The following is a 12,759-nucleotide window of genomic DNA, read 5'->3' on the forward strand; positions in this document are numbered from 1 at the left end:
GAAGATTTCTGTGCCAGGTATGAGGCTCTTGTCTCTCAGCTCTGGATCTACTCTGCTTTGTGATTCGGGGGCTGGGACCCTACATTTCTCCTGTTAGTTGGTTTCCTGCTAGATTCCGCGTCAGGTGCTGCACGGGGGAGACTGGGAGACGGGAGAAGCCTAGAAGAGCCTTGTGCTGTTGTGCACGCGTCTCCCCAGCTGCAGCCTCCCAGGCCCCTAGCACCTGCTTCCAGGTCCGGCTCAGGGTATCCCCCCAGGCCCCTCCAGTCCCACCCCCCCCACCCCCAGGACCCAGCAGCAGCTGGAGCGCACCTGCACCTGCCTCCCCGGCTGGGCTGCCAGAATCCCTTCTCTCAAGTTCAGGTTCTGGTAACACCACCTCTTCTCTTTGCTCCCCTCCTCTTAGGGGCACCCCTGTTTTCTGAAGCCGTTATCTCCATGCTGCTGTGAGCTTCCTTGTTTGTCTTCGGGCTCTGATATCCGTGCAACCATTTCTCCTTGTGAGATCCTCTCTGTTGTACGTGGTGTCCGTTTCCTGGCTCCGCCACCACCGATACAATAACATGCAAGAAGATTTCTTTTATGACCTCAGGGGAAGGAAAGGTTTCTTAAGCAGGACACAAAGAGTGCTAAACACAAAGGAAAAAGCTATCGAAAAATAGCATTTAAAGGATTAAAAGGCAATTATACCTCAATAAAGCTGATCAAAGGGGTGAAGACTTCAAAATGTACTTCACAAAAGGTGATAGACAAATGTCCCAAAAATATACAAAAAGGCTTTCAACCTAATTTGTCATGAATGGGATGCAGATTAAACCCAAGAGGAGAGACCACTACAAACCATCCAAAAAAGCCAGAATTAAAAAGACTGGACACAGCGCCACAAACATACTGGTACACTTCGGGTGGAAGGGTAAATTAGTACCACCAGTTTGGAAAACCGTTTTGCATTACCTACCAAAATTCAATGCATGCCTATCACCAAGCAAGTTCACTCCTATTTGAAAACCCAAGTAAAATTCAGGCTCTTTTCACTGAAAGTCATGCACAGAAATGTTCATAGCAGCATTTTCGGTAATTGCCAAAAATTGGAAAACCACAAATGCCCAAAAAAATAGTAGACTGGAAAATAAATGGTGCTATATTCATATAAGAAAATACTATACAGGAAAGAGAACTAGATACAACTAATGCAACAACATGAACCTTAAAAATTTAATGTTGTGGGGGGAGAAAACAAAATCACTAAAGAAAACATACAATATGATTTATGTTTAACAAAACAAGCAGGACCAAACTATAGTGTTTAGCGACACATGCTTACACGTTAAAACTATTTTTTTGAAAAAGTAGAGGTCCTTATTATACACATATATATCTATATATAAAATCTCAGGATGGTGGTGATGTCTAGAAGGTAAGGAGTGGGTGGCACTGAAGGAGGGGCACACAGAGGGCTTCTGGGTATATATATATATATATATATATATATACACACACAACTTTGCTTTTCAATAAATTATAGAGTCATACTTTATTGTGGGGGTGCATTTCTTGATATGTGTTGTATCTCACAATTAAGAGGATGAAAATGTAGATAATACACACGTCTTAGGATCCCTGTAAGGATTTTTTTCTTTTTTTTGGATCCCTGTAAGGATTAAATGAGATAAGGTGTACAGGGAATTTTGCAAAGTACCTGACAGGTAATGAGCATTCAGTACCTGGTAGTTGTTATCCGGTGTGGTAGTACTGAGAGACAGAAGGAGCTACGAACCCAAAGCAAGGAGAAAACAAACCCTAATGAGAAGTAGTCAGAGGACCTGACATGGTTTCTAATATATGCTAAAGGCTGTAGGTAAAAGCTGAAGTGAGTTTTAAGAGTGTTTGCAGATAAATGCAAAAGACTAGGAATGCCTACCGCATTGCCTGGCTCATGAGAGTCTCTCAAAAATTATTAGAAAGATGGATGGATGGATGGATGGATGGATGGATGGATGGATGGATGGATGGATGGATGGGGAAATGAGCAGGTGGGTGAATGGGTGCATAGATCAATGGAAAGACAGGTGGGTGGCTGGATGAAGAGTAAGTGAGTGGATTGGTGGGTGAGCAGATGGTTGGGTGGATGAGTGAATGGACTGGAGGATGGGTCGATAAATTGAAACAAGAGTTGGTCTGATGCAAATCTTGCAGCTCCAAAGTGAGGAGACGTTCTTCAAGCCCTTCTCTTTGACCACAGCTTAACACCATACACAAAGCTTTTATTTCAGGCTTTGTGATTACAGGGATGTTGGTACCACTCTTGCAGACCTTTTCATGGTTCTTTTTGGTTGTTTACTGGCCAGAGGAAGGGATTATATCAACCTGGATCTAGAATACCTACCATCAAGGAGGAGGAGAGCTGATTTCACCTACAAATTAAGCGTCTGGCAGGGCTACCAATTCAGGCTGAAGGCAGAGTATTAGAATAGTTTTTATACCCAGACAGACCCCCCAGGGGGAGGGGAGGCTAAACCAATGAACATCCAAGGGATAGGGACTCAAGCATGAAGAGGAGGCACCAGGCTAAAAACATGTTTTCTTAAGACAGTCGAAAATGACAAACAGGCATCTGGAATGGAGACCACTGAAGCCACAATTTCCAGTCTAGTCTTGTACGTAATTGTAGACTTCAAAGTTTTGTCCATCGCGGGGAAACAGCACCATATGCACCAAGCGATCACTATGGCACTCGGTCCGTAAGCCTGTCTGGTTCTCAGAACTGCACACAGAGATGCCCATGGGCCACAGAGGCACACGCTCTTGTCACATGACAGAGGTCTTGTACACTGCTTTATTTTTTTTTCCTATTATAAAGCATAACGACACGCTTGCTCAGAAATCTGAACATCTCTGCCTACCCCCCCACCCCAGCCTTCCCCAGTCCCTCATGTGGTAACACAATCAACAGTTCGATCTGTTTCTTTCCAGACTTTTTTCTTTACGTGCACACAGATGCACATTTCTTTTTATTAAAAAAAAAAAAGTTATCAAAATATCTCTGTATGGTATAAGAAGCAATCTCTTTGGTCTTTGTCCCCAGTCCCTGGAACAGAGCTCCTAAAATCCTTGGAATTTCCTGAGTGATTGGAGTGCCTTTTTATGCATAAGGGACCCATTTGGATCACACCTGAGTTTATGCCAAGGAGGTGACACAAGTAGGGCCCCTAAATAGCTTCAGGATGGGGCTGCTCCCAGGCGATTACAGAATCAGAACTTCCAGCTCCTTCCACCAACCTCAGGGAAGAGGGGAGATGGGGCTGGAAATTAAGCTCTATAAAAACTCTTGCATGAGGTTTGATGAGCTTCCAGGTCAGTGAACACGTGGTGGTGCTGGGAGGGGAGCTGCACCCAGAGAGGGAACTGGAGACTCTGTGCCCCTTCCTACATCCCTCGTCCTAGGCATCTCCTCTACTGGCCTTTTCCTGAGCTGTACGCTTTATAATAAAATGGTAACGTTGGGTAAAAGTGTTTTCCTGAGCCCTGTCAGCCATCGTAACAAATTGTCAAACTTGAGTGGGTGGTCCTGAGAGCCCCAACAAGTAGCCAGTCGGCCAGAAGGACAGCTGACCCCCTGGGACTGCAGTGGGGGCTCCTGTGGGACTTAAGGAAACTGAAACTCACTCCAGAATGGAACTGAATCCCTGGAGACCCAGCTGGTTGGTGCCAGGAAACACCCTAGGATATGTTGCTTCTGAACCTGCTTTTTCGCTCAGAATTTACCATAAAATATTTTTTTTTCAATGGAAGGACTTGGCACTTCCTTCTCTTCAATAGTTGGATAGTAAAGCCAACACTAACCAAACCCTCCCTCCAATCCCTTCACCATTTCAGTGTGTGTCCCTCTAGCCACAGGCACCTGCAACTCCTTTCTTGGAAAACTTTCTGCCCTTGAGGTTCTGGAGCCATTCTACCTGTTAACACAGAGAGCTAGGAGGGGCTGTGGGACTGTGGGACCCTAGCTCCTTGCATCCAGTTGGTTCAATCTGTGCTCCAGAGCTACCCTCTCACCCACCCCCACCCCAGGGATCAATCAGTAAGTGCTGGGATTTGTCTGAAGTCATTCCCTGACTTGATTTCTTTCCCTTTCCCACTCCTGCCTCCCTCCTCCTAGGGGCCTAGGAAGGCTTCTGTAATAAATCATTAACAAATCATATGCAGACGAGTCCTCACTGCAGGCTGTTTCTGGAAAGATGATGCACCATATTCCATGGTATACAATGTGCCCTCATCGGCCCAAGTGATCTGTTAATGGACTTTCAGGTTATTTCTGAATTTGCCTATCCCAGACCGTGCCACACACATTCGTGCACACTACTTCTACAGCAGAGGTCCCTCGCGGTACCCACCCCCCACCCGGCTACGCTTACCAGTTGCTCTGGTGGTCAAGTCAGTTGTCTGGCCTCCCAACGTCAGACTTTAAAAATAAGAAGGTAAACGCCCCTGCAAGCAGCCCACTACCTTTATTAGCAACCCTGACGATAAATGACTCAGTGTGCCTGTTTATTTTTCCTGGAGTTAAGTTAGGATCAAAGAGCTCAGCCCACACTGCTTCCCGAAACACCCTACTCTCAGATTCCTAAGTAATCAATGGTTATTATCACACACCCTCCCTGGAGGCTGGTGTAGACGTTTATTCAGATCAATGACTCAGAAAGAGTCCTTTGTCTGAGAAATTACGGGGTCTTACGTCTCTCATCTCTCTCGTGTGTAACCTTCAACTAACTCCTTGGATGGTCCCAAATAAAAAAAGATGAGCTCCTGGTGCCTGAGAACTTCATTTACTGACACTACTGTGAAATTTTCTGGGAATTCCTGAAAGGAAAGGGCTCCAAGCGGGCTGGATATTTCTTTTTGAAACCATCAGCGAGGACGTATGAAAATCTGCTTGCAACTCTTCTTTAGGAAACCTTGAAAAATGAGCTCAACTGTCTTACTCTCCAGGGAATCCCCAGAATAGAGATTTCCTCCATATCCTTCTCTTTTGGCACAGAACCTCAGGCAGCAGTAATCTGGTTCCTTCCTTTTTCTCTCCTCATGGGTGAAATTATCTACCAACGTCTGAAAGGCCCCCCCTTCACCTCCGACTATGTATTTCCACTCACTGAATAAGTTCCGCATGAAGTTTCAGGATGACAAATCCCCATCACCTCCAACATGCCTGGTAGTGAGCCCCACTTCGTTCTTGCGGTTTCCCAGGGCGATCAAAGAAGTTGGTCCACTTACAACACAGCCATCGTGTGAAAAAAGAAGTGTGGTGGCTGCATCTCCCCAGTTCCATGGCAGCTTGGCCTCAGTGGGGAGTAGGAGAGAGCACTGCACACATCTTCCCAACACCCAGCCCTGGGACCAGCTGGGTACAGACACAGCCATCTCCCCTGGGTGCTAGCACTCACATCCTAGCAAGGACACTATCTTTCTTGTTTTTTTGTTTTTGTTTTTGTTTTTTTCCATCAGGGATGACAAACTTAAAACAGGTTGACTCACCTGTACTTCTCAGTCTCCTACTGACCCACCCCTTCCTGTCCTGAAAAAAAAAAAAAAATTCTTCAATTAGTCTCAGGCAGTTCACTTCCTCTGGTTGGCTGGATGCTGGGCCAAACCATCCAAGAAGGGGAGAATGAAATGTTCAGAAAGTCATCTCATTCTGATGCTGAGCCAAAGACAAAGTAAATGCTGAGGGCACAGCCCTAGAATCTCGGTGTAGAAGGGAACCCGGCGATCAGACTGCGAGGGTGTGGGGTGTGGAATACAAGTTTTCAGAGCCTCAGTGGTTTACCCCAAAGCAGGCCATTAGCAGCAAGTCAGAGATTGCAGCCTGCTTTCTCAGTTCCTGGCCTGGGGCTCTTTCCACTAGAATACATTGCTAATGTCATTAGAAGCCCAAGGAACACAAGAGAGAGAATAGTCAAGGCCCCTCTGATCACCTGCCAACATTCTCTTTTTATTATTATTACTATTATTGGTAGTATTATTATTATTATAGAATGCTGTTGTCACTTTTATTTTCACACTTAGCTAAACTAATGGCCCTGAGGGGGAAGCAGCAGTGCTTCCTTTCCCTGACTGTAGGGTCAGGCCCGCCCAAGCCACCCCCTGGACCAAGAACCCAGAGCATTGCCGGTGGGCTGATGTTCAAAACGCAGGGCCTTCACCCCATGAAATCCACGCATCCAGACTGGGCAAAGCCTGCCCATCGAACAAACCCCACTGTTTGCCTGACCTGGCGGAGTTCTGCATGCTAACCGAACAACACAAAAAAATTACTCTTTATTGCTCTCAAGTTTTCATCATTGCAAGGGGAAGACACCTGTTGAAAGCATCTTACCCGGACAAAACATATTTTGCATTTGTGTATTAAAATTGATTGATTTTTTTAAAAAAGAAGTTGATTCAATTTTATTTTATTCACATCGGGGTTAGACATATAAAGAGATGTAAATACTCCTCATGATGCTCTAAATGGGGCCCAAGAGAACTAATGGCACAAAAAAAAAAAAAAAAGGCCAGGCGAAGGGATGTCTAGGTGGCTCAGCTGTTGAGCATCTGCCTTGGGCCCAGGGCGTGATCCCGGAGTCCCAGGATCGAGTCCCAGGTTGGGCTCCCCGCATGAAGCCTGTTTCTCCCTTGGCCTGTGTTTCTACAACTTCTATTTTACACAACTTACTCTGACCTGAGAAAGTGCCAAATGGCCACAGAATCCTTGTCTCTGAGGCTCATCTTGGTCTCAGGTTAATGTGGTTACTGTCAGCCAGGTATCAGCTGCTTTCAGGAGAACCAGAGAAGTGCAGGAGCAGTAAAAGACCAGTCTGGGCCCCAGGCTGCTGGGTGGAGAGCCAGCTCCGCACCTGGATCCCCTGGATGCCCTGTCTACCTACGCCCACCAGCTTCGACTCCTAAATAGGAAGGAGCACACCGTGGGTTGACTGGCTCGAGTGGATCATCAGAAGTGGATAAAGAGGGAAGTACATGAGTTAAAAGACTATTTCTGGTCCCAAGTGAAACATGCTGCTTTTTTCTAAAGGCTGCCTAGCGACAGTGCTCTTTCCCTTGTCTTGATGGAGCACCAGCTGCCCTCCCTGCAGCTACCCCACCACCAGGCTACAGCCACGCACTTTAGCTTTCTCTTCTCTATGCCAGCAACCCAGGGAGCAGATTGTGGGAACGAAGGACGGGGGTGCTCACCCCGAGGTAACAACACGTGTCACAGAACACACCCTGCCACTGGCTGTGGGGTGACGACACCCTGTCACCCTCACGTGGAGCAAATCTGTCTGCATTAGACCACATCCTGCCACCCACAGACATCCACTTCAACACACCTGTTTGCAACTTTGCCAAGTAGCCCATTCACCTCAAACCATTTTCCCAATTTGTTTAATTTTATGAAACCACTTTAGATCTCTAGAAGGTATTTTTTTTTTGTCTTGCAATAAGCAGCCAAGCTTCAAAAGAAGGTACATAGGAAGAAACTAAAGGTCAAGGCTTTTTAAGATTTTACTATTTTTAATTATATATGTAGTGGATATAATTGTTCTCTTTGGAAGCGATCCAAATATAGATGTTTATAGAATAAAACATAAAGGTCCTGCTTTATCATCTCCACCCATTTCACCTCCAAAACTAACTTATCTCCATTAACAGTTTGATATGCATCTTTCTATATGCATAAGATTTTTTTCTCTGAAATAGCACATAACATATATAAATAGCATATACAGGACATAAATGACTCCATACTGTCAATAATATGTATTAGAGATCTTTTCAAATCTGCACATGTATATTGATCTCATTATTTTTAATTATTGCTTTCCATTGTATGACTATATCATAGTTTTTTTAGCCACTTCCATATTGATAGCCATTTAGTTGTTGCTAACCCTGTTATAACCATATTTAAATGACTTTACACATATGTGTGTGTGTGTATATATATATGTCATTCCTTAATGTAAGACTTTTCAATAATTTCCAAATTTATCCTTATTATATATGACTTTCTGTATAAATCTTTGTCTGCCTTTATATCTTGGGACAGATTTCTAGAAGCTGAATCACTGAATTGGAAGAGACAAACTTTTTAAAACAAAAGTCTTACATCCTTACTTACCTGATTACCAATCAGAAAGCATACACCACTGTTAATCACAAACAACACCAAAAAAGTCACAAGGGACACTTTTATAGACAACGATCTGGGTATCTGTTACCAATTATACCATGAGTTTTGGCATAAGTTTTCCGAACTATGTCATTCATTCTCAGATCAAAGTTCTGTGTAGGAGTCCCAAGAGCCAAAAGTATATTCTACAAATACACCAGAATAACAGCTTAAGCCAAACAGTATTATTTCTATATTAGCCATTCGGCAGGGGCAGTAGCTTCCTGTGGCCAATTACACAAAGGATACAGATTAAAAAGTTCAGGCATTGGAGTCAGACACCAATTTAAATCTTTCCCTACCTACAACTGAAGCTTTTTCTCTCATAATACCTCTCTCATTCATCAACTTCCGTTCCATTCTTACAACATCCTCCCTCCTGCCCATATCCTGGCTCTCCTAAATTTAACTCATCCTGCCTTTGCCCCCAGATGAATCTTCCCATACAGCAATTTGCATGCTTCCCTTTCCAGGGCTTCCCAGTACCTAAAAGAATTCCACTTCCTACAGGAATGTAGAAGAGACCATCACACCCACCTACCACAACACCTGGAAACAGGGAAGCAGAAAAAGAAAACTAGATAAACCAACAAACATGTATTTGTTAAAAAGCTATTAGGAAGTATGGATTCAAGGCAGTCTACAAATTAAATTGTAGAAGGAGCAAGGGTCTCCTCCCTGTAAATGTAGAAGGCACTTCATTCCGAAGGCAATGGTGGTTGGTGGATGGGTGGATGGGTCTGCCGTAGACTGAGGGAAGACGATGAATAATCCCTACAACGATTCACTGAGATAAAATATTTAGTTTGGTGGTTTCATCCAAAGTTTCCTCACATCAATTTAGACTTACATAATCTGAGAGTTGGAAAAGATACCTTGGGTTATTGTAGTTCAGTGGTTCTCAACCTTGGCTGCACATTAGAATCACCTAGGAAACTTGAAAGAACAGCCATGGAGGGGGAGGAGGTGCAGGGGCAAGGGTGCATCCAGACCAATTAAAACAAAACCTCTGTGGTTAAGGACCAGACCTCAGCACTCAGTAAAGTTCACAAGGTGATTCTGGTGTGCGGCCAAAATTAAGAGGCACTGTCTTAGTTCAACATGCTCATATGATCCCTTATGGCTTAGGTTAGATTTTTATGTGTTACACTATTTTATCTCCTTCCCAATTTTGAGGGCTCAGGCAATATATAAGCCATCTTTATATCTTTCATAGCATTCAACATAGACTTTACCAAAGCCAGTAGAAGAAGGAAATAATAAAAATAAGAGCAGAAATAAATGAAATAGAGACTTAAAAAATAATAGAACAGATCAATAAAACCAGGCACTGGTTCTTTGATAAACCTTCAACCAGACTCATTATAAAAAGAAGAGAGAAGACTCAAATAAATAAAACCAGAAATGAAGGAGAAATAAGTACCAACAGCACAGGAATACAAAGGATTATAAGAGAATATTATAGAAAATTATATGCCAACAAATTGGACAATCTAGAAGAAATGGATAAATTCCTAGAAACATATAACCTTCTAAAAGTAAATCAGAAAGAAATTGAAAAATTTGAACAGACCTATTACTAGCAATGAATTTGGATCAGTAATCAAAAAAACTCTCAACAAACAAAAGTCTGGGACCAGACAGCTTCAGAAGTGAGTTCTATCAAACATTTAAAGAAGAATTAACATGTATTTTTTTCAAACTATTCCAATATTAGAAGAGGAAGGAAAGCTTCCAAATTCATTCCAGAGGTGAGCATTATCCTGATATGAAAACTAGATAAAGACACTACAAAAAAAAAAAACTACAGACCAATATCTCTGATGAACATAGATGCAAAAATCCTCAACAATATACTGGCAAAATGATTCTAGCAACACATTTTTAAAAAAATCATTCACCACATCAAGTGAGATTTATTCCAGGAATGAAAGGGTGGTTCACTACTCACAAATCAATCAACATGATGCATCACAAGAAAAAGGGTTAAAAATATATGATTATCTCAATATATGCAGAAAAAGCATTTGAGAAAGCACAACATTCGTTTATAATAAAAACTCTCAACACAACAGGTTTAGAGGGATGTACCTCAACATAATAAAGGCCATATATATATAAAAGCACAGCTAACATGATACCTAATCATGAAAAATTGAGAGATTTTCCTCTAAAGTCAATAGCAAGAAAAAGATGTCTACTCTCACCACTTTTACTCAACATAGTACCAAAAGTCCTAGCCACAGCAATCAGACAAGAAAGATAAATAAATAGCATCCAAATTGGTAAGAAAGAAGCAAAACTGTCACTATTTGCAGATGACATGACATCATGTATAGAAAACCCTAAAGACTCCACCAAAAAACCACTAGAACTGATAAATTCAAGAAAGTCACAGGATACAAAATTTATATAGAGAGATATGTTGCATTTCTATACACTAATAATGAAGCAGCAGAAAGAGAAATTTAGAAAACAATCCCATTGATGATAGCACTAAAAAGAATACCTAGGAATAAACTTAAGCAAGGAGGTAAAAGATCTGTACTTTGAAAACTATAAAAGAAAGAAATTGAAGATGACATAAACAAATGGAAAGATAGTTCATGCGCATGGATTGGAAGAACAAATATTGTTAAGATGTCCATACTTACCCAGAGTAATCTACAGATTCAATGCCATCCCTATCAAAATACCAACAGCATTTTTCACAGAACTAGAACAAATAATCCTAAAATTTATATGGAACCACAAAAAACCTTGAATAGCCAAAGCCATATTGAAAAAGAAGAGCAAAACTAGAAGTATCATAATCCCAGACTTTAAGATATACTAGAAGACTGCAGCGATTGAAAGTGTATGGTACTAGCACAAAAATAGATACATAGATCAATGGAACAGAATAAAGAGTCCAAAAATAAACCTATGATTATATGGCAAATTAATCTATGACAAAAGAGGCAAGAATATTTCATGGGAAAATGACAGTCTCTTCAACAAATGGTGGTGGGAAACTGGGACAGCTATATGCAAAAGATTGAACCTGGACCACTTTCTTACACCATATACAAAAGCAAACTCAAGATGAATTAAAGACTTAAATGTGAGACCTGAAACCACAAAATTCCTAGAAGAAAACATAGACAGTAATTTCTTTAACATTGGCCATAGAAACATTTTTCTAGATGTATCTTCTCCGGCAAGGGAAACAAAGGCAAAATTAAACTATTGGGACTACACCAAGATAAAAAGCTTCTGCACAGTGAAGGAAACCATTAAAAAAAGACAAGCTACTGAATGGAAGATTATATTTGCAAATGATATATGGGATAAGGGGGTTAATATTCATTTTATAAAGAACTCATGCAACTTAACACCAAAAAAGCAAATAACCCAATAAAAAAATACACAGACCTGAATAGACATTTTTCCAAAGAAGACATACACATGGCCAACAAACACATGAAAAGGTGCTCAACACCACTATCGGGAAAATGCAAATTAAAACCACAATAAGGTATCACTTTACACCTGTCAGAATGGCTAAAATCAAAAACACAAGAAATAACAAGTGTTGGCAAGGATGTGGAGAAAAAGAAACCCTCATGCACTGTTGGTGGGAATGCAAATTGGTGCAGCCACTGTGGTTCCTCAAAAAATTAAAAATAATCATATGATCCAGTAATTCCACTATTGGCTATTTACCCAAAGAAAATGAAAACACTAGTCAAAAAGATATATGCACCCCTATGTTTACTGCAGCATTATTTACAATAGCCAAGGTCTGGGAGCAGCCCAAGTGCCCATCAATAGATGAATGGATAAAGAAGACATGGTATATATACTCAATGGAGTAGTACTCAACCATAAGAAAGAATGACACTTGCCATTTGCAATGACATGGATGGAGCCAGAGAGTATAATGCTAAGTGAAGCAAGTAACTCAGAGAAAGACAAATACCATAGGATTTCACTTGTATGTGGAATTTGAGCAAGAAAAGAAATAAAGAAAAAGAGACAAACAAAAAAGACCATTAAATACAGAGAACGAAGTAGTAGTTGCTGATGGGAGGTAGGTGGGAGGATGGGGTGAAATAGATAAAGGGGCTTGATGATGAACACTTGATGAGCACTGAGGAATGTATGGAATTGTTGAATCATTATATTGTATACCTGAAACTAATATAACATTGTGTGTTAAATACACTCAAAATTTTAAAAAATAAAAAAAATTTTAAATTATTAAAGTGATAAATAAAGACAGTGCTTTACATATAATAGGGATTCAATAAATGTTTTCAAGGTGACTGATTAAACACACTCCCATGAGAGTTAGTCTTTAGGAACTCAACATCAGGAACCAAATGCATGTTTTTAAACTTAAAAAACATTAAAATTATAATTTATTAAAATTATAAATGTAACACTTTAAGTAAGTAAAGAGAGAGAATGGTATTACCATGCCAGAAAAATTCAGACCTTACACTACCGGCTCAGGAAAGTGAAAGTGACTAGTGACTACATTTCCATGGAAATCACATGAACAGAAATGA

General features: G+C 41.2%; 1 protein-coding gene across 2 annotated transcripts in view; it reads right to left on the reverse strand.

Moving 5' to 3' along the window:
* PFKFB3 (6-phosphofructo-2-kinase/fructose-2,6-biphosphatase 3) overlaps nucleotides 1–12,759 on the reverse strand; it is a 141,375-nt gene that overhangs the window by 39,323 nt on the left and 89,293 nt on the right. For both annotated transcript variants that reach the window (XR_012031031.1, XR_012031030.1), the window contains exon 16: nucleotides 5,530–5,569. The gene's annotated coding sequence lies outside the window, so the exon portion shown is untranslated. The remainder of the gene's footprint in view (nucleotides 1–5,529; nucleotides 5,570–12,759) is intronic.

The sequence above is a fragment of the Canis lupus genome, chromosome 5 (assembly GCF_048164855.1).
Source record: "Canis lupus baileyi chromosome 5, mCanLup2.hap1, whole genome shotgun sequence".
NCBI lineage: Eukaryota > Metazoa > Chordata > Mammalia > Carnivora > Canidae > Canis > Canis lupus.